This window comes from Condylura cristata, unplaced genomic scaffold, assembly GCF_000260355.1.
Source record: "Condylura cristata isolate star-nosed mole 26May11 unplaced genomic scaffold, ConCri1.0 scaffold00010, whole genome shotgun sequence".
In the NCBI taxonomy this organism is placed as follows: Eukaryota; Metazoa; Chordata; class Mammalia; order Eulipotyphla; family Talpidae; genus Condylura; species Condylura cristata.
In genome coordinates this window covers 48,379,723-48,402,199 of record NW_004567111.1, presented here as the reverse complement: position 1 = coordinate 48,402,199, position 22,477 = coordinate 48,379,723, and the positions used below count along the sequence as shown (strand labels likewise).

Here is a 22,477-nt window from a genome sequence, read left to right as displayed (position 1 = left end):
AACCTTATATAATAATTGGATTTGTCTAACATGTGCCTTTCTTTGAAGGACTGTAGGCAAAGCATTTTGAAAGGTTTTCTTGCATTACAGAAATGACTTTGATCTAAAAAATCCTCAAATACATATCAAAATTCCAAAAATTATTTGTTACTTAATGCCCAATCATAATAAATTTTAGTATTAAGCCCAGATAACCTTCTCAGATACTTATCTACCCCTGGCCATAGTAGTTGGAATATTAGGTATTTGGAAACCAAAGGAATCTTGTAGCCTGTGGTAAGCATTTGGAGTTGAAGTTCGTTAAGACTATAAAATTAGAATTATTCTTTAATTTTTTATCTATTACTCCTAATTCCTTATGTACATATTGTCTTGAAACTTCAGTTTTAAATTTGAACTCATGAGATTTTGTCTGCATCTTTGAATTTGCTTTGGAGAACTTGCCCTTACATATTGCTGCTTTTAAATTTCAGTGGGATCCTATAACAATAAAAAGCAGGTAATTCCTGTCTTGAGTATTCTGTTTATATATCACCTCTGTTCCTTAATCTTTACACCCAGTCTTAAATTGTGTGCATGCAGTTCTTAAACTATAAGATTATTATTGTGATTATTTTTTAAGAATATGTAAATCTGTTAATTCTATTTCTTAAAAACTTGAGGAACTCAACTATGAAGTAAGCCTTTTGATAGTGCTCATCAAAATGAGATTGTTTCTATGAACTAGTATAACAGATTCTACAGTTCACCTAAAAGAGTCATTGCAAAAAATCACATATTTAGAGAATAAGGATATAGAAATACGAATGTAACAATGTAGGGAAAATGTTTTATCCATTTGCTATATTGCTTTATCACATCTTTTATTCTTGTTTCCCAAGTTCAGATATAACCGAAATACATTATGTAAGTTTAAGGTGACTTGATACATTTATATATTGCAAAATGATTACCTCTAGTAGCATTAGCTAACATTTCTAACAAGTCAAATAATATTTCTTTTTGTGGTGAGAAAATTTAAGATGATGTCTCTTAGCAATTTTGAATTGTATAATAGCCTATACGATTATAATGAACTCTGTAGAATTATATAATTTCTAGTGTGGGGCATTCTTCTGTTTTTCTACAGTGGCCATTTTTTAGATACCGTTTTCCCTATTCCCAAAGATTTTTAAAAACACATACAAATGTAACTTTCTGAGATAATCTTGCCAGTGTTTTCATTTTGTTTCAATTTCATTAAAGATGTTTTAAAGGAACATGGACCTTTGGCATTCCTGTGAATGTTTTTAACACTGAGATAATGATTTAGGAACATAGTTTTGAATTAATAAAGTATTTCCCTATAGTAACGGCCATTTCTTTGTTTGAGTTCTGAAGAAAGAGAACAGAATCTTACATATGTTCTAAATAAGTAGTTGAAGAAGAGATAAGATATGAGAGGAAAAGGGCTTTTAGTACTCATCAGCCTGAAAGTTATTTATAATCACAGAATTTATGCAGCTCCTATGACTAAAAGGACATCAGTAACTTTTTCAAAAATCAGTAAAAATCACATTTTCAAGCCTAAATTTATATAATTTAATGGAAGATCTCAAAATACAATTTTAAGTATTTGCTAAGCCTTTTATTAATCCTGTGTATCTAAGTGCTTTCTTCTAGTTTAAAAGTTCGTCATTTATTTTGGAAACAAAATTGCCCCAAGTGAGAGCACTAGTGGTCTTGAGTCATCTTGGAAGAAATGAAGGGATTATAATCTCTGTTTTTCTTAGACATAGCAATGTGGTGGACATCTACTGGGCTAGCATATTAATTTATTCCCTTTATACTACATGGTGGGTCCAGATTTTAGCCTTTCCCAGTGGGGAGGGTGGATAGAAAGGGCAACTGAAGTGCCTTGCCCTAAAGTAGCTGGCAATGTCTCACATTGTTGATTTGCTTTCTTCAAAAGAAGATACTAAAAATTATGATTATGGCTCAGTGTACTTAGGTGGGGAGTTTGATTTTGACCATGAATCTATCTGCCCAGTAGTTGCAAGTTTTCTGACAGAGATTGAAAAACAAGTGTGGCACATTTAAACAAACATCCATTCCCTATGTCAGCAGATTAATTGCTTTTGATCACTTTCCAATCTAAATGCTCAAATGGAAGTATTATATAAAAATTTGCAGCGTTCAGGGCCCTCCCTGGTGGCGCAGTGGGTTAAAGCACAGCACTAAGAAGCTAAAGCTACTTCAGCATGAGTACGATCCCCAGCCCCAGAGGTGACCTACCCTGCTTCCCTGAGCAGTGTACTTCATCAGTCGGTCTGTTTGGCTCCTCACTCTGTCTTTGATGATGAATCCTCTCACTGCCTCTGCACCTCTGGCCTGTACCCCAGTTCTATATGCATAAATAAACCTTTAAAAAATAGCAATTTTCTGTGCAAATGTGTGGTGAGCATTAATGGTAATTGGGAAGGAAGAATTTTAGGGCCATACAAGAATTTGTTGAGTTTTGTTGAAAGATCTGGGGGTTAAGTGGAGAAGAGAAAGAAAAAAGTATGTTGGTTCCATTTGTAGTCTTAATCAGAAGAAAGAGTAGGAAAAAAAAGGTAGCACATGTAATAATTACATTTTTTCATAACATTTTCTGAATTTATAAGGTGAAATCATTTCCTATAAAGTGACTTCAGCAATATTTTTCAGTCTTCTTCATGTAGATTATTAAGGTGGTGTTTTGACTACACAGTTCTCAAGGAACAGAGACTTAAAGTCCATTAGAACATAAGAAAAATAATGAATATACGTGTGTGTGTGTGTGTGTGTGTGTGGTTGAAAATGTGAGTTTCTTTGTTATTAATAAAGATTTGGTTAGGTATCAATAGACTCCTGGGAGAAGAATAACAACAAACTCCCAGATTTTAGTTTATTTTTCCTATTCAACATTTTCAATATTTACCTTGTTTTATATAAAAATATCATGAGGTTATTTTTTGATTTGTGCTAAAACTGAAGTTAACAAATTGAGATCACATTGTGTAAAGTACCCATTGGCAACAGTACTGTCTATCAAGATGCAGTGTGTTAAAAAGGACACCATTAACTCTGTGTGTGATATTCTCAATTGCTTGGTATTCTTATATACTACAATATTGTGTGGTAGACTTCAGTGGTACTTTCTCCTGAGTCTTTCCATATTTTCTATTTAGATCTTCTGTCCAGATAAGTGAACAGTTTCCAATCTGAATGCTCAGTGAGATGTTTGCATAAGAATCAGCAGCTCTTCTGTAAAGATATAGATGGGATTATAACTAACCTCATCTAGCTGTGTAACAGTATCATTTTTTCTTTGAAACCCTTCCGTGTTCTCATAGTATACTATGGGAATGAATTGTTCTTTACAGCTTCTACAGCTTTATCTTACTCTTATTTACATTTCTTTCAGTGACTTTTCTCCAAATTTTGTTTAGGAATACATTTTCCTAAATCGAGAAAAAGAAGAATTCCATAACAGTATTTAAATAGTAGAATTTGTCACAATTACCACCAAGAAGACGATCTATATAGAAAGACTGATGAAGGACTTAATTCTTAGGACAGTTGAGATGGCATCAGTTTGGTTTTTATGACATCATAATGTACACAGGAAAACATAAAGTGCAAAATTTTAAGTTATAGGTTTCAGAAGTTTGAGTAAAACTAGTAATATCCAGACTTCTTTTCTAGTATCTAGTCTCTTAGCTAAAAAAAAAAAAACAAAAACATACTCTCCCCAAATGGTGCAAAACATACCCTAAAATGAACAAAATTTTATGGTCAGATACTACTGAGAGAAAAACCCTCTCCAGACCAGTGGAATCATGTACCTGCTGGAAGCTATTCTGTATATAGGTATCCCTAAGATAAACTCAAAAGAAAATCATGGATTTACATTTGATGGGCTAAATGTTGCTAACTACAGAATCCCACAGAGAAGGCTTTTCTGAAAGAGGCAAGGCATATATCCAGCGTGTAAAATGTGGTGGCAGAGTAAAGATGTGCTTATTGTATCAGCAGGTGTGCAATTTATCATTTTTTGGAAATAGGCTTCCTTTAGCATACTTGCGTTGCCAGAATTCATACATTAAGTTATACTAAGCCCAAAGACAGTGTTTTTTGTCTATAGAATAGGAAGTATTAATTACTAGTATCAATTACCTTATAAAATAAAAGCAGCATACATATCAGTAGGAGTTATATTAGAAATCTGAATTCTTATACATAAAGATCAGTATGTTACTCCTATATTTGACATTCTATGAGATATTCATAATTTAAATCATGTAAAAATAAAATACCAACAACTGGAAACTATCAAAACATGTGTTGACAATAGAGGGAATTAATTGGCTAGGGGTGAATGCAAACTCGACCTTTTATTGAGGGGGAGAGTTTTAGTATATGCATTTATTCAGCTGTGAAGTTGTACTTCTGCTTTACATTAGAAGTAAAGTAATGGTAAATTTCTAAAAAAAAAATTTCAAGAAAAAACAAAAACATACATAAAATTAATTTTGTAGCTATAATTTGATACAGTTCTTTGTTGTTAAGACATTTTCTTGTAGAAATAGTTTTATGTTTTTTGCACCTTTTTATGCAAAATCACATGGACACATCACTCCCAAACTGTTTCCACACCTCCAATATGGATATACTTCCACCTGGGAATGTGAGTTTATATATACATCATAACCTTTGAAAGAGTAAAGCATTACACATATTTTAGGATTATATATGCATTTACTATTCATTTTGCTTAATGAAATTACCAAATATAATTTCATTTACTTTAAAAAATCCTCAAGCATTTATTTTAATTATAGATTCTAAGTGAAATGTGAAGTAATGTCAAAACATAAGAATATGACACTATATTGCATAAAATATAGCTTAGACCTTATTTAAAACTACCTCTCAGTAAAAGTAAAATCTAATGTTTTAATAAATTAGCTATAATCTTTTGCTTTTTTGTTTTCATAAGAACTGATCCATTTTCCATAGTCCTCTTTGATTTGCATTAAAAAATAAGACAGTCAAGAGTCAACTGTGTGGGGTCTGGAGTTAGACAACCCAGATCCATAACCCAGTTCCACCATTTACTACTTGAATGAATTTAGGGACATATATAATCTCTCAGTGCTTCAGTTTCCACATCTACTAAGTACTGTATTAATTATTACTCCCTCTTGGAATTGTGAGAATTAAATGAAATAGTATCATTAACACACATTTTACTAGAACATCCTAAGTATTCAACGAATGTCAGTTTTCTTCCTTCTCTGGAAGCTTCTAATCAGTTCCTTCTTCTACTACAATCCCTACTTCCTAATACCAATGGGACTTCTTAAACATTTGAACTGTCAAGACTATTATCTGAATTTAAACTTTTGGATAATTTTCATTTGCTCATGGTTCTGTAGTCTCTATATTCAGTTCTCAGGAACCATAGTCAATAAGCTAGACGAGGCTCAGTATAAACAAGATGTTTGTCTGGATGGCCTACTCAAGGTCACCGAGCACACATCTCAGATCTCCTAGTGTCACGGCCACACCTTCTGAACCCAGAAGGATCCAGTCAAGCTCCTGTAGCTTGCAGGACCTGACTCTCCTTCCTTCCTCTCCTTTGCAGCTCCTACCTTCTATTGTTTTGTGCTCATTTATTTTATCATTCAGTTTCCAGTAAGTTTTCCCTATTATCTTAATGTATAATCACATAGATATAGGCATCACATCATCAATTTTCATTTGTCCTCATTTCTTGAAGGTCATGGTTATTTTGTCACATTTTTTCTCTCTCTCTTTTCAGAGATGCAAGGTACATAAAAGCAGTGACCAGGTCTGATTTAGCCACTTATATAACATCTTATTCAGGGTCACCTACTAGCTATGTAACACATACTCATTAAATGATTACATGGGTGAGCTGGAAATAGTTGTTACTTCAAATAAAATGGCAGAACAAAACAGATGAGTAGCTCAGGAAGATGTGGTATATATGCCCAATGGAATTCATGTATAATAATAAACTCTTGCCGTTTGTGATGACATGGAAACATAGAGGGGATTATGTTAAGCAAAACAAGTCAGAAAGAGAAAGACAAACACTGAATAGTGTCACTTATATGTGAAATATACAGAAATAAACTAAAGCATCAAATGAAGCCAACCCAATAAACATCCTAGAAATCTGGTTATAAAACTGAGGCTGCCAGAGTGGGAAGGGGAGGCGAGAGGGCACAGTGGAAGAAGGACAATAGGTAAGGTGGAGGACTATGAGTAGCTTGGTGATAGGCATGGGGTGGTAACAACACTTGGAGGGGGAGATCCTACATCTCTAGATCATAACTTTGCAAACCAATACTACCTCAATTAAAAATAAATGGTAATAAATTTACCCACCTTTCTCTATTTGTCAAAAATCACACTCACCCATTTTCCAGAAAAATTTTTAAAAGATTTATTTATTTATACATACAGAACTGGGGTACAGGGCAGAGGTGCAGGGGCCATGCAAGGATTCACCAGAGAGAGAGGGGAGCAGAACAGGCCGACTGATGGAGTACACTGCTGAGGGAAGCAGCAGGCGGGTCAGGAGAGGTCTGCAGCACCATGTGGATCACCTCCTAGGTGGGGATCGAACTCATGCTAGGTGGCTTTTAGCTTGTTATTGCTGTGCTTTAACCTGCTGCACCACCACGGAGGGTGCAATAGATTTCTTAAATATGAATTGATATTACTATATCCACATTATGGAAAAAGAGCTACATGAGCATTAAATGTAAGCATATTTATATGCATTGCCCCCCCAATATCTTTAATAACTAAAGAACATACTAATTTTCAGCATTCATTTAATTTAAATTACAAATTTAGGGGGGGAGGTCTTTGATAAGGGAAAAAATAGGCTGTTTCTTTGAAATTAAAGTCTGTTTTGACAACCTATTTATTATCATTTGCTTATCCATTTAGTGTTCCATGCAATTCTACTTTGGAGTGGACTTTGCTTTGTCCAGAGCTTTCTAGTATAACGTACTTACTCTCAGTCTGCTTTCTAAATAGCTCAAGTGAACAATCTTCATTCATTTTTTTTAAACAAAAACACCTGATTGTTATAAAATAGGTAGAGTATATACAAGAATTAACAAAACAATCCCTGCTGTTAAGGAGACTATATTAAGGTACAGTGGGAGAAAAAGATACACCATCAGGGAACAATGGAGATTTTAAATGTTGTAAGTATCAATTTGCTAAGAGAATTACTAGGCTTCAGCCTCAGAAAATGTAAATGAAAAACCTTCCTGAATCTCCCCTCATTGGAGATAAAGAGAGTCAAGAATTATTCCAATAACAGATGACACTTGAGTTGAGTCTCAAAATTCAGGAGTTAAAGTTGAGCAATTATATTCTTTTCACCTTAGCTAGAAGACAGCAGTGCAGTGTGGAGCTGCCAATATATTTTCCAAAAAATGCTGATTTTTCTTTATATTCTCAAGGTCCATTTCCCTTTTTTAAAAATTTACTGAAATAACGTTGCATCACAACATTAAATAAGTTTCAGGTATTCATCCTTATAAATCAGTGTTTATCTAACTTATATTCAAATGCTGTGAGCATTCTGTCCCTCTGAATTTTGCTTCATGTTGAGATTTTATTTCTTAGCTATAGAAGGAAGAGTTTTCCAGTAGAGTATATTCCCAAAGCATTATTACACAAGTTTTTGACACTGGGATTTGTTCATTTACACATTTAAAGGTCTTGTTAGGCTGTGAGAGTTTACATGCTATGAATCTGTACACCATGGCTCCTGGATGAGTCCTCACAAATGTTATATTTTGTTTTGAAAAGATATTTGTACCTGAAACATCACTGACTAATTATACACTTCTTTTTTGAGAAAGGACTATGTTTTTTCCATCTTAAGCTTAGCTCATTGTTAAATATATGTTAAAGTTTTTTTTTTTAAAGACTTATTTATTTATGCACACATAGCTGGGGTACAGGCCAGAGGTGTAGGGGTGGTGAGAGGATTCACCAGAGACAGAGTGGGGAGCAGAACAGGCTGACTGATGAAGTACACTGCTGAGCGGAGCAGTGGGCGGGTCAGGAGAGGTCTGCCACGCCATATGGATCACGTCCAGGGCATGTGGGGATCAAACTCATGCGGAAGTGGCTTTAGCTTCTTAGTGCTGTGCTTTAACCCACTGCGCCACCAGGGAAGGCCCTATTTTAAAGTGTTCTTGGTATAAAAATTGTTCTTGGTATAAAAATTTTATTATTTCACCAAATGTCAATTTATGATATTTGTTGAAAATTATTCATTGATTTTTGTGATTATTTGGATTGGGGGTATTTCTCCATCATAATTATTAATACAAACAAGATCTTTTCACTTCATTTTACAGGCTCTATCATAAGCTTTAAATCTGTTGTTTCACATAGAAATTTGCTAATGATCAATCTCTTGTTAACTGTGAAATTAAAAAACAATAGAAATGGTGGGGAGTAAAGAAATAATTTAACGAATATTGGGAAATAATATTTTCCCCAAATATTATAAGGTTAGCAGTACAAAGGATTATAAATAGATGCAATAATCCAGTTTGTAAATTTGTTTCTCACAGAGTATGGTCTAGTAATTCTGAAAATATTTTATATGTCTACTGAATTTCAATAAACAGGTCCATATGTGGATAATGAGAGCCAGGTTCCTTATTGTCAGAAAAAAAAATTGCAAATATGCAAAGGGGAGGCTAAAATGAACATTGTTGACACCCCCACATCCACAGTGGCACCTAGCACCACCAGACATTGGTTTCTAAGTACCACATTCCACTATAAGGAACTGGGTCTCCCATGAAAAAAATGGTTGCTTCTAGGACTAAGGCAGGGCAAATCAAAGATGAATATAGAGCATCTCAGTGTGTCAGAAACTCAATAATTAAAGAGTGAAGCCTGTCCAAAGGATATAGGTGCCAATCTGAAGGAGTTCACCAATGGTCAAAGCAGAACTAGCTTGAACTGTTTTACTACATTATGTTTTGTTATATGATTCAAGAGTAAATTAAATATATATAAATACATAATGATATAAACACACTGATAAATAAATAGAGGTGAAAGCAGTATTTTTAATCAGAACGTAGAATTCGAGGAAATAAATGTAGAAGGAATGAGAGAAGTCAGCGAGGAAGGACCATGAGGTACCACAGTGATCATGCTGCAGGCAAGCTGCCCTGCTGGATGTTAAAATAAGTCAGAGGGCAGAACTTTAATGAGAAAAAGAAAATGTGTATCTCCTCAAAGTTATTTTCCTAAAACATTAATTTTTTGTGGTGATTTTAACATATGTCCCAAACTCTTTAATAATCTTGCCTGCCCATGAAGCTTAATCCTACTCACTTTGAACTGTAGCTGAAATTGTTGAGTTGTTTCTGTCAAATAAAAAAGAGCAGAAGAAGCTGGCAGTATCACATTATAGGTGTTTAAGGGTAATGTGATCAATATCATAAGACATGTTGATATTGTGCAAAGATAGGTGAGATAGCCATGTTACCCCTGGGGTAATCTTTTCCCAAACGCATACTTCAATTTAATCAAAAGATAAAGCAAAGTTAAAATGAGGAAAATTCTATAAAATACATGATCAGTATGTATTTGTGTAATAATGCTTTGTTTTGGGAGCATATTCTACTAGAAAACCCTTGTATAGATAAGAAATAAAATCTCAACATTGACAATATGTTAAACTTGTCAATGTCATACAAGACCAGGAGAGATTGGGGACATGTTTTGGACAGTATTAAGGAGAAAAGATAGACTAATTGCTTTGTGATATTATGAAGTGGACTCTGGAAGAAGATAAGGTTATTACATGGGAAAAAAAAAAAAAGAAAATTTCTAATTTAGTCTGCAGTTCAGTTGATAGTATCTTACCAAAATGTATTCTTTATTTTCAAGAAAGTATGCTACTGTGTAAGATACTATCAGTAAAGGAAGCTAGGATAACTACTGCTTCCACAAGTCTTCTTAAATCTAAAATTATTTCAAAATAAGATTGTATAAAAAACATTTCATGTGTTTTAAATGAATTCCTAGTATATATTTGTCATCCAACACCATTATGTAAGTGATTTAATTAATGAGTTTGATAGCAGCATATTTATATAACTGCAAAATTTTCTTCACGATTTATAAGTGATTCTGAAACTTCAGGCTAGCCAAAGCATTTCTTCGAAGTATTCATGGAAATGGCACTTTTATTCCTCCTTTTTGATGTTTTCATTTTCAAAACACAATCTATTTTTTCCTTACTGGTAAATAGTTTTTTTCCTTCAAAACACAACTCACATAGTACCTTCCTGTGATGATTTCCAAGTGTCTATAAATCTTTCTAAATATGTTTCTATTCTCATGATATTATACCTGAAATTTTATGTGGTTTTCTTACCATCTAAAAATATTAGTTTCTTAAAATGAAGAGCCATATATTATATACTTTGCTATCCAGTTCAGTGCACAAAAACAGTAGAGGTTCATAAAATTTCCAGGAATAAATAAACAAAAGAATCAATGAATAATTCTAAGAATCTGATATGCATATTATATTCAATTATGGAATATTGCATTAAAATATTCATATATATCTATCATTTAACTAGTATGTCTCTAATTTTCCTAACGTACAAGAACTGATAAAATTTTATTTTGTGTTTATATCCTTACAATCACAGTTTAAATAGGTCCTGATTATGGTTCCCAATTGCAGTTCCAGTAAAAGAAAGTAAACACCTCCTGTGATCTTTTAATTCATTCTGGTTATCTTTCAAGGTAGCTTATGTTAAGTCACAAAGAAAAACTCTCCAACCCCCTGAGGTCTTCTTGAGCTATATAAGCAAATAAATGAACATCAGGTTGATTAGTAGGATAAAATGGAGAAATGTAATTACATACATATGGAGAATTTACCTGGCTGCAAATTCTGAGGTAAATGTGATTAACTAGGAATTTATGAGCCTTGTCTTGCAAGACAAAGAGGAGAATGACTTCATATGCAAAAGATTTTCTTAAAAATCTTTGCCTTTATGTGAATTCATATTATAATAATTCTTATTTAATATTCTTTTAGTTCTATTTATATATTAATGATTAGTGAAATTTTATTTCTATACAAGTGAATAGATTTTATCTTGATAGCTCTTAATTGTATCTATCTATCTATCTTGAACCATGGAGAATACCTCTAGTAGTTTATTCATATTTTCAGTAATTTCACAAGACAGTTATACTTCCTTAATCTTCTAAAGCTGAAACCTGACAAACATTAAAAGTATGGGGTGTTTTGTGGACTTTTGTACTTATTCTTTCTATAAACTCTGAACTAAACATTTTCAATATTTCTCCTATAGTTCAAAATTTGATTTATAAAATTCACTTAAATATTGATTGAAATATAAATAAAACTACAAGGTAGTTTTAATGTAAATGAACTGAAACTAAATATAATCACCATTAACTGAATATCCATGTATGAGACACATTTTGTACATTATACCACCGTTGCATAGCAACGACGATATATGTGGGCATCATTATCTACCTAGACAGATAAAGTTTCTGAGAAGAGGAAGTGACTAACCTAAATCTAAATGGCAGAAGGATAGTTCAGTAAGCCAATATTTTTGGTTCCAAAGCCAGTACAATGTTCTTTGTCTCTTTAGATGCTCTACTGTTTTGTAAAATAAAATAATAATAATAATAATAATAACTTGAGGTCCTCCAGTCTAAAACTTCCTGGGTTGTAAAGTTTAGGTACTGGAATGCCATGCACTTGCACAAAATTTAGAGTAAATTTAACTCCTGACTTTGAAAATTACAGAGAATAAAAGCTCAGTAATAAAATTACATAAGTATTTATTGTCTGCCTTTTAGGAATCTAACACTGTGGTCCACTTAATACATTTATTAAACTCTAATTCAAGACCCTAAGATAGCATTATCCCTATGTTCAGATGAGGAAACAATTTATAGCACATTGATTTTTTTTCGTCCTATGTTTGATTTCCTTATATTGTCCTATGAGTGACATTATCCCATATTTTTCTTTTCCCTCTTATTTCACTGAGCATGATCTCCTCCAGCTCCATCCCTGTTGCTGTGAATGGCCTGAGTTTATCTATTTAGATTGCTGAGTAGTATCTATTACACCACATTGACGGAAGGGATCAATACGGGAACACAAACTAGCTCTTACCACAAACCTTATGGTATTTTAAAATGTAAATATAAACTATAGAGAAGGTGTCTGAAATTTGATGAAAGGACAAACAGTATTATCTACAGTGTACTAGTCAGGGTTCTTCAATGAATAGTATCAATAGGAGATAATAATTAGATAGATTGATAGATGACTATCATAAAGAATTGGCTAGTGCCAAGTTATGAATGTTGAAAATTATGTCCTGCCAACTGCAAGCTAGAGACACAACAGACCATGGTGTTAATTCCAGTCCTCAACCAAAGTCATGAGTACCAGGAGCTCAGACAGTATAAATCCAGTTCCAGTGCAGTAGAGGGCAATATTTCAGGCAAACAGTCAGGAAGAGATAATTAACCTTCTTTGCTTTTTTATAATATCCAAGCCTGCAATAAATTTGCTGCTGCCCATCCACATTAATTAGACAAGTCACAACTCAAATGTCAGTCTCTTCTAGAAATACTTTCACAGACATACCCAGGAGTAATGTCTAAACATATGTATGGGTATCCTTTGGCTTAGTTATTTTGACATATGAAATTATACATCATATGAAAGAAATGAAAAAATTAGTATTATTAATTGTAAAAAGCAGATTTTTCAGAAATTTAAGAAAGAGCAAGTTAATTTCTATACACATTGTTAGATACCGAGGGTACAGCATTAATTAGGTATTAGTCCTAAAGGTTAAGGTGATCTTTCACTAAGCCTATTCATTATATAACACTAAAGAAAGGCTCTAAAACAATTTTAATTCAATTTTTATTTCTAGTACAATGTGTATATTATGTTAAGTTAAATCATGTGTAGAATAAGTTATAGAATTTGCATAATTATCATTTTGCTTCCAAATATTAACAATGTTAATTTCAGTGGTAGAAAATTATGTGTCATACATTTGATTTAAGAGAAGGATATAAAATGCTTTTAGACATTCCACTATCTGATATTATGTACAGAAAATATGTTATAGATGGGGAACTTTTTTTCACTTTTCCTATAACTGTTTAATCAGTGTATACATAGAGCCTATAAATTTTTTTAATACTATGACACTTTGGGATTCTTATTTTGGATGAAAAATTAAAAATTCACAACTAAAGTATAAACTCCCATCCCTCCTTTTATGATAATTTGAATAAATCATCAAATATTTACAAAACTAATAAGCGTTTTTACCCAAAGTGTTGTGGGGGATTATAACTATTACAATTAGAGTAAATTTTGGTAGCTTCACACCTCAGTTTTCCAATTGGCAAGTAAAGCAGCTAGTCCCAAAGAAGTAAAGAAAATCAGTGGAAATCTAAGAGCTGTTTGTAATGGAGCCAGAGTCAGCATTGAGAGTTTCACTATGCAGTGTAATCTCTTTATCTTTTCTTAAATCAGCTTTTAAAAATTTTATGCTAACTCCCAGAATAAGAGAAGAATTTTGACTTAAAACTAGTTTTATTTAGGGCCCTCCCTAGTGGCACAGAGGGTTAAAGCATAGTAATAAGAAGCTAAAAACCACTTCAGCATGAGCTTGATCCCTACCCTGGAGGTGACCCACATCTCACCCACCCGCTGCTCCCCTCAGCAGTGTACTTCATCAGTCGGCCTGTTCTGCTCTCCACTCTGTCTCTGGTGAATCCTCTCACCCACCACACCTCTGGCCTATACCCCTGTTCTGTTTGCATAAATAAATAAATAGTAAAAAAAAAAAAAAATTAAAATTAAAAAAAAAAAACTAGTTTCATTTAGTTAAAACTTCAATGACAAATTGAAGGAAAATAAATGATGCCACTTACCTAAATAATCCTGTCCTGTCTGTTAAATATCCAAAGGCATGCTGTGGTCGTCTATATTTTAGTGTCGATGTGTTAGGGGAGAAATTTCTGGAGTAAGTATCTTAAAAGCATAGTATTGCTTTATGTCATTAAAAAATAATCACAATAAAAAGGCTAACAACTGTGCAAAATAAAATTTCTCTGGAAGGAAAAATCAATCATAAACTTGTACAAATAATCAAATAAATTTAATTAAGTTGCTATGGTAATAACTATATGTGCAGGTATTTAGAAAGTGATGGATTCCTTGTGCATATTGAGACTCCATGAAAATATTCTAAGTATTTTAATTTAAAAAAAATTGCTTTTGATTTGCATAATTGCTGTTTGAATTCGGTATAAACTCACTTGGTTAATTCAAAAGATAAGAAAAGATTGAGTAAGAGTTTAAAAAGTTTAAGACAAAGACAAGAGATTGCTTTATATAATATTTATAACTTCTTTTTCAGTTAACTGTATAATGTTTTTAGGATGTAAAATTCATGATTTGAGTCATTTTTCAAAAACAGAAAATAGAATGAGAATTGTGTTCGCACAATCTTATTGAACTATAACCTTTGGTCATAATTTAACATTGAGAGTGAAACCAGCACTTAATTACAGCTCAAATGAATAAAACAATACCTTGCATTATCCTTACTTAGTTGGATTATGAATTCCTTTCATAGAATTAAACCAAATTGCTTGAGAACTGAATCTGGAAAGAAGGAAGGGGGAGGTTAGATGCCAATGACTTGTCATGGGGTTGTTTCTTAGACACAAAGTGAGCAGGTATCCATGAACCTGGAAATGTGCCCTAAAGAGAAAAAGTCAGACTCTCCCTGGTGGTACAACAGGTTAAATCACAGCTCTATAAAGCAATCCACAGCCACTGCAGCACCAGTTCGATCCCAGGCCAGGGAGGTGACCCATATGGTGTGGCAGACCTGCCCACTGTTCCCCTCAACAGTGTATTTCAGTTGATCTGTCTCCCTACTCTCTCTGGTGAATCCTCTCAACCCCCACACCTCTGACCTGTACCTCTTGTATGCATAGATAAATGTCTTTAAAAATAAATAAATAAAACAAAGAGAAAAGTCAAGGGAGTATTGCAAATAGAATTCCATTACTTGAGCACAATTCAATACTGCAAACAAGGCTCAATTTGCAAAGTGTATGCTCTGAGGGGGTGACATTTAGGGCAAGTCCAGCATTGATGATGAACACTCCAAAAGTGTTCTCAGAACTGGGGATGAGGACACAGGTTCTGAATCAGGAAGCTAATTATACAAGCAGTGGAATCACTGGAGAATTAAGAAAGGTGATGCTGATAAACATGATGTTAAACAGCCATTGGTAATAGAGAAAATGGCAACATGAGGAATGTAAAACCAGGAAAATTAGTCATAGCATAAGGACCACATTTACCAAACAAACCCATGTGACTTTGTCAAGTTAGTTAAAGTCAACATTCATCCTAAAGGTTATTAATAATGGTACTTACCCAGGCTCAGTGGCCAACAATAGCAGGGTTTATTTAACAAACAAGACATTGGTGAAACAGAAAGTTTTCAAGGCCACAAGCGACCAGCTGTCTCACCCCAGATAGTCCAGAAGTCCCAAACAAATGTAGCTCATAAAAGATGAGGTGATGCTTCATCTCATCTTTGAGATGAAGCAGTAGTCAATGGCTGGACCAGATAGTGATGGATTCAACAACACAAGAGAATGTGCCAGAGAATCTGATCCTGGGGTCAGACTTTTGAGATACTGGGTCAAGCAAGATGATGTTCCTCGCAGATGATGTCAGAGCAGGAGTGGAGACCCATGTACCAGCCTCGTCTTCACAAGTGTGGACGTCAAGGAGTATACTAAGGTCAATGAAGTTCTGGTTGATTCCATGGAGGTTGGCTGCTTGATAAATCCCTCTTCAGAGCCTGAGAACAGAATACTTCTTTTTCAAAGGTGGTTCATGCATGCTTCCTCTTCAAAGGTCAGCTGCTGACTTCTTTGAACATGATCCAAAGAATCACTTTTCTCTGTAGAGTTTGGCTGCAAACTGACTCAAACTGGTTCCTCCTGTCTTACATCCCCTTCAGTAGCTTCTACCCTACAAAGTCTGCTTGAACCTTTTTTAATACTAGAAGTCAGACTGGACCAATTAGCAACAATAAGCTCATTTTCCCATTTTTCTTTTATTTATTCAAACAAAATTGGGGTACCGGCTAGAGGTGCAGAGTCAGTGAGAGGATTCACCAGAGGCAGAGTGGGGCACAGAACAAAGCAGACTGACAAAATACACTGCTGAGGGGAGCAGCAGGCGAGACAGGAGAGGTACGCTGCGCCATGTGGGTCACCTCTGGGGCCAGGGATGCAACTCATGCTGAAGGGGCTGCTGCTCGCTTGCAGTGCTGCGCTTTAGCTCACGGCCCCAGGAGGGCCTCATTTTCATTTTCAATCTGGATAATTAGCTAATGAAATGAGCTTGAACCTGACTAGTTCATGGAACTTGCACCTGCTTGGTCCATTTCTCTTACACCTAATTGGTGCATTTTTGAATTCTAGAGCCTGCTATAAAAAGGGTTGGGGAGAGCCTGTCCAGACCTGCACTCAGGTCACAGCAGGCTGGTGGGCCTGCTCCCCCATGGGAGCAGCTCACCTCATGGGGTTGGGGGCAGGGAAATATCCAAGGTGAGAGCAGCAAGTGCAAGCCCCAGCAAAGCTGCCTTACCCAGCAGCACCCAGAGACTATAGAGATCTGGTTGTAGCTTATTATCTTTTCCTGTGATTTCATAGCCCCTTTTTGTTATAATTACTAAAAATTCACTATTTTGGTAGGAAATAATAATGGTCACTCAGTAATTCATAACAGAATTAGGGTAATACAAGTACTAAAAAGGTGTAACAGGAAAACTGTTGTGTAAAAGCATGATTGGTTAAGAACAATAAGTTATTCTAGTGTTACAAGGCAGGGAGAGAGGGGCACCACCGAACCCCCAAACCTGCCTGCTCTAAATAGGTTTTGCCATCCGCTGCATCAAGACAAGACATAGAGCGTTAATGGAAAGGAACTTTAATACAATGAGTATATGGAAGACAAAGAATATAATTTCTAGATCAAACATCTGAAGTTACCTATCCCCTCATGGGCAAAAGTCCACCCAAAAGGGATTGACCCAAGGGAAGGCCTGAGAGCCCGCCACAAGACTAAAGCACCTTCTGGCCGCAACTCATAGAAAAGGGTCACAGATGGCCAGACAAGTCTGGGAGGAAAGAGCAACATCAAAGTTAAGATAAAAACTGCCACAGTCAACCTCCCCACAGGTCTCTCACCCACATCTGTTTCAACCAGCACAGGGCCAAGAAACAAGCACAGTTTCTTCATCACATGTGCCCTATTCCATGTGGCTTCCTCAGGTCTCCTTCTGGCTCTCCATCCTGCCTCCTTGTCCTTCAGATTCCTTCTTTTCTATGCTCAGCTCCACCCTCCTTCTGGGTGGGGCAGGGTACCTGGAACTTCCCCTTTTCCTGGGGACCATCCTGTTACACTAGGGCAGAAATTAGGTAGAATCCAGAGCTCTTTCATCTCCACTCTTTTAAAAACTCTACTTCTTCCCAGAAGCAGAGTACCTTGCTTCCATACAGTCACTGGGAAAGGTAAAACCCCACCTCTTATTGCAAGCAATTTTTTCCTCCACTGCCCACCCCCCTCACCCGCTAGAATAGACTGCTTTCTTTTCTGAATCCCCAAGAAACACTACAAATATGAACTGGAGAAGCTGCCATCTGTTTACTGATGATTATCAACAGAGCTCCTTCTTCACTTACTACCATTCTTCCTGAGGTCAGAAATAAGCCCTGTTTTTTTTAACAAGATTAAATTATATTTACAAACCATGAAATTCAACCTTTGACCTTAGCTGCTCAGCCTTGGTATCTTACACAAGAAGCCTCGAGATACAGATATATATAAAACTGAGCCAAGATATAAAGAAATATAATTTCTTATGGACTCTTAAGTAGCTATGAACCTGATGTGCCCCATTTAATTTGTCTTTAGAGGTGAGTCACTTGATCAGTTTCAATGCCATTCTCACTTGTCTTAGGTGATTTCTCTTTGCTTCATCAAAGGTGACCCCTTGTGAAACTGCAGTGGATTATTATTTATTCTTTCGCGTCTTGCTTCCTCGTCTGCCCTGCATGTTTAGGGGCGCTTCCTCTCTTTGCCCTCCGCAGAAAAGTGGCGTTGGTAGCCCTGGCCTATCTCGGGGCCTCCTCCTGCTGTCTGGCCTCTCCTGCTGCTCAGAGGCCTGCCTGGAGCCCCAGATCACCCCTTTTCACTACACCACCCCCATGCCGTCATCTCCATGGAGATGGTCTTCATTGTGGAGATCTCCCTGATGTGCACGAACAGAGTTCAGAATGTGGCTCTTTATGCTGATGCCAGTGGAAAGCAATTCTCTGTCACCCGGGCCGGGACGTGGGCCATTACCAGGTGTCCTGGAGCCTGAACGTGCACGTGACACCTATGAGGTCAGGTTCTTCGATGAGGAATCCAGCCTCCTAAGGAAGGCTCAGAGAAATAATGAGGACATCTCCATCATCCCACCCCTGTTCACAGCGTGAATCATAGGGGCACGTGGAGAGGGCTCTGGGTCTCTACTGAGATGCTGGATGCAGTCGTCCACCTAGTGATCTACTACCTGGCCTTCGGTGCCAAGAGCCGCATAGAGGCATAGGCGCACCCTGGCCTCCCCTCTCTCAATAAACAGTGCATGCTCTCACGAGCACGTTCTTGAAAGAAAAAAGCAAACAAACAAAAAAGTAGGCACACCATTAAGTCTTCAGTAATTGTAAAACTGAAACGGGGAAATACCTAGTTTTCCCTTTTTATATCAGGACATGTTGTTTTAAGAACACACAGAACAACAGATTTGGAAACTTCCATGCAGCCAACCTCCAAAAAAAAAAAAAACTTTAGGAACTATATACAAGAGGCTTCAGAGTGGTCCAGTTGTGCCACCAAATAATGAGTTTACAGAGGAACCCTTTATTATGTACAGAAAGTACAGAGAACTATTTTCTTCTGTTGTATTTCCTGCAAGTGCCTCACATAAATGTCAGAAATGAATGTCATGCACTAACTATCCCAATTAGTGGAAAAATGAATATAGATTCCCTTATTTAACAAATAAAAGTGCATGCATGAATTTGTGAAATTATCCTCTACTAACAAAATTCTTTCTAACTCCTGCAAAATTACGATAAATATGCTTACACTATCTGATATGATGCAAGACTTTATTATTTAAACAAAAATATAAATTTCAGTTTTAATGATAAAAGCAGTACTTTCTAGAAATAAAAAATGCTAAATTAAGTTCATAATATAATAAATATTTAAAGTGAGGCCTACAGTGGAAATTTCTAAACACTGTATGATCTCTAAAAGTTTAATTTCTTTTTGTAGTTATGAAATCAATATTTGAAACTATTTCTTGTATTTTTATGAATAATTAGTACATTTTAGAAATAGTTTCCTTGGAAACCTCAATAATATATGATAAAGAAATAATCTGTGACCTCCAAGCAGGAAAATCAGGTATCAAAACAGAATGCAGATCTCCTAGTAATAAAAATTAAGTAAAAATATTATAGAGCTTCATGGATGTATGAGGAGTAGTATAAATGTAGTGGAGGAATAAAAAGAGGAGCATGGTTGGTAATATGTCCAATATCACATGATGGTTATTTGCAAAGAAAATAGACAAAAGCAGAGACTCATAGGATCACAGAGTAAAATTACCACAGTGATTAAGATTATCCAGGTTAACCATCCATGTATTTCTTGAATGTGCTGCATAACATTCCTGTTTACTTGTCTCTTCCATGCTTGAATATAATGAGCAATAGGAAGGCAGCTTCTGGGATAAATATTACATCTTTGAACAAATCTCAATATTATACAATGATTTGAGTTGAGAAGAAAGCTTTTGTTCATATTCTACATCAATTTTTCTTACCTCTAGCATTTAGAGTCATTTCAAACAAGTTAAATTCTTAAGCAGGATAGTCTTGATAATTGTTAACACAGTAAGTGCTGCTTTTTATAGAATAAATTGATTTTATGGTTAATGAAAATTTATTGTGCTCTCCTTGTCAAAAACCTAGAAATTGTAGACCAGGGTAAAATCCACCATTTATTCTTAAAACCTTTCATAAGTGTAGTTACTTCCTTTTACAGATGATATCATTACTGCAGAAGCGTTTTATTGTGTTTAAAAGTTTATGCATGAGGCTAAGTTTATTCTTTCCTGCCTTTGCTTAATTTTAAGCAAATTCTAGATTCAAAGTTCTGATTTCAGGAGGTTTTTTCTTTTGATTCTTACTTTGCAAACAATGCTTTATTTTTGTTGTTAAAGAGTTATGACATTATTCTGATCCTTTGTTCTATTCTATGTATGGGACATCCCCAAAATGTTAGCATATACCTTTTTTTTTTAAGTTTTATTTATTTATTTATATAGAGCTGGGGTACAGGCCAGAGATGCGGAGGGTGAGAGGATTCACCAGAAACAGAGAGGGGAGCGGAACAGGCAGATCTACAAAGTACACTGCTGAGGGAAGCAGTGGGCGGGTCAGGAAAGGTCTGCCTGGCCATGTGGATCTCCTCCAGGCCAGGCGGGGCTCGAAATCATGGGGAAGTGGCTTAAGCTTCTTGAAGTGCTGTGCTTTAACCCGCTGCGCCACCAGAGAGGGCCAGCATATAACTTTTAATAGAAATTTAATAAGGGAGCTATTTGCTCAGGTATGCAGAAAGTTATTTCAGATAAACCGGTATTCAGGAATAACATGATGTGAACAGTGAACTAGCAGATAATTTATGGATTTACAATCTTATTTTCCCTTGGCAAAGTTTTTCTAGGTCGAAACTAATTAATGTTGACAACTTTTCCTAATGGAGGTGGTTGTTTATTCCCACAGGGGATACATTTTTTCTCCTTTAGAATTTCTGCATCTATAAACAAGTTGTTCTTGCATATATTAAGTGGCATTATGGAGTTTTTCAATCTAGGGCATTTTTTATAATTATGAACATCTTTGGTTATTGCTATTAAAAGTATTCTCTCTACTCCATTGCTTTATTTTCTTTTTATGCAATTGCTATTTTATAGATGTTAGTTCTTAAATATCTGGTTTTTTTTTCAGTTGACTTTTATATTTTCCAATCTGAGAAAATTTCATAAATTTTCAGTACATGGATTCATTCTACTGTTATTCTGCTAGTATTCCTCAGTTACTTCTTTTTAATGACTTAAAGTTTAGTATGTAGCATGATGGAAGAAGAATTCAAAGGCAATATCAGTGAGAATATTTAAAGGATATTACTGCATTCATCTAACAAATAATAATGGGTTAAAGTAAGTCAATAGTATAGGAGAATTGTTATCAAGCAGTTGAACTGAGGCCAGAAGGACTTAAAAATTAGTCTTAGCATTATTTAATGTTAATTAATTTACACATGACTGGCCACTTCTGATTAATGGCTGCTGAATTGGCTAGCACAGATCTAGAACTTAGGAGAGATCTGGCAACATGGGTTTTGAGCATGTTTAAAATATATAGCATAATTTTCGATATAAATGGATGTTATGGAACATTTTGAATCATGAGTCATGGATGAGAATAATGAGAGTGACAGATGGAATAAAGACTCATGGGCAACACCATGATAATAACATCATTGCTTTAGATGAAGTTAAGGGTCTGGGTGAACTCCTGGGAGTGCAGTAATATTGAGGTCAAGCATCAGAGAAGAATGTCATAGAACTTAAGGCAGGACAAATTTCCTTTCAAAGTGTTTGTCACTAAAGGTTGCTGAAAGTCTCGTGTTATGAGGCCTGAAAATGTCAATGTGCATCTGGCAAGTAGGACATGACTGATCTTAAAATATATATATATATATATATATAGACCAGGGTAAAATCCACCATTTATTCTTAAAACCTTTCATAAGTGTAGTTACTTCCTTTTACAGATGATATCATTACTGCAGAAGCGTTTTATTGTGTTTAAAAGTTTATGCATGAGGCTAAGTTTATTCTTTCCTGCCTTTGCTTAATTTTAAGCAAATTCTAGATTCAAAGTTCTGATTTCAGGAGGTTTTTTCTTTTGATTCTTACTTTGCAAACAATGCTTTATTTTTGTTGTTAAAGAGTTATGACATTATTCTGATCCTTTGTTCTATTCTATGTATGGGACATCCCCAAAATGTTAGCATATACCTTTTTTTTTTAAGTTTTATTTATTTATTTATATAGAGCTGGGGTACAGGCCAGAGATGCGGAGGGTGAGAGGATTCACCAGAAACAGAGAGGGGAGCGGAACAGGCAGATCT

General features: G+C 35.2%; 1 protein-coding gene and 1 pseudogene across 2 annotated transcripts in view; both read left to right on the top strand.

The window, feature by feature from the left end:
- The window catches only part of TRPC4 (transient receptor potential cation channel, subfamily C, member 4), a 188,157-nt gene that overhangs the window by 25,811 nt on the left and 139,869 nt on the right, over positions 1 to 22,477 (top strand). The gene's annotated exons all lie outside the window — the stretch shown is intronic.
- Positions 15,864 to 18,818, top strand: LOC101629070 (annotated as a pseudogene).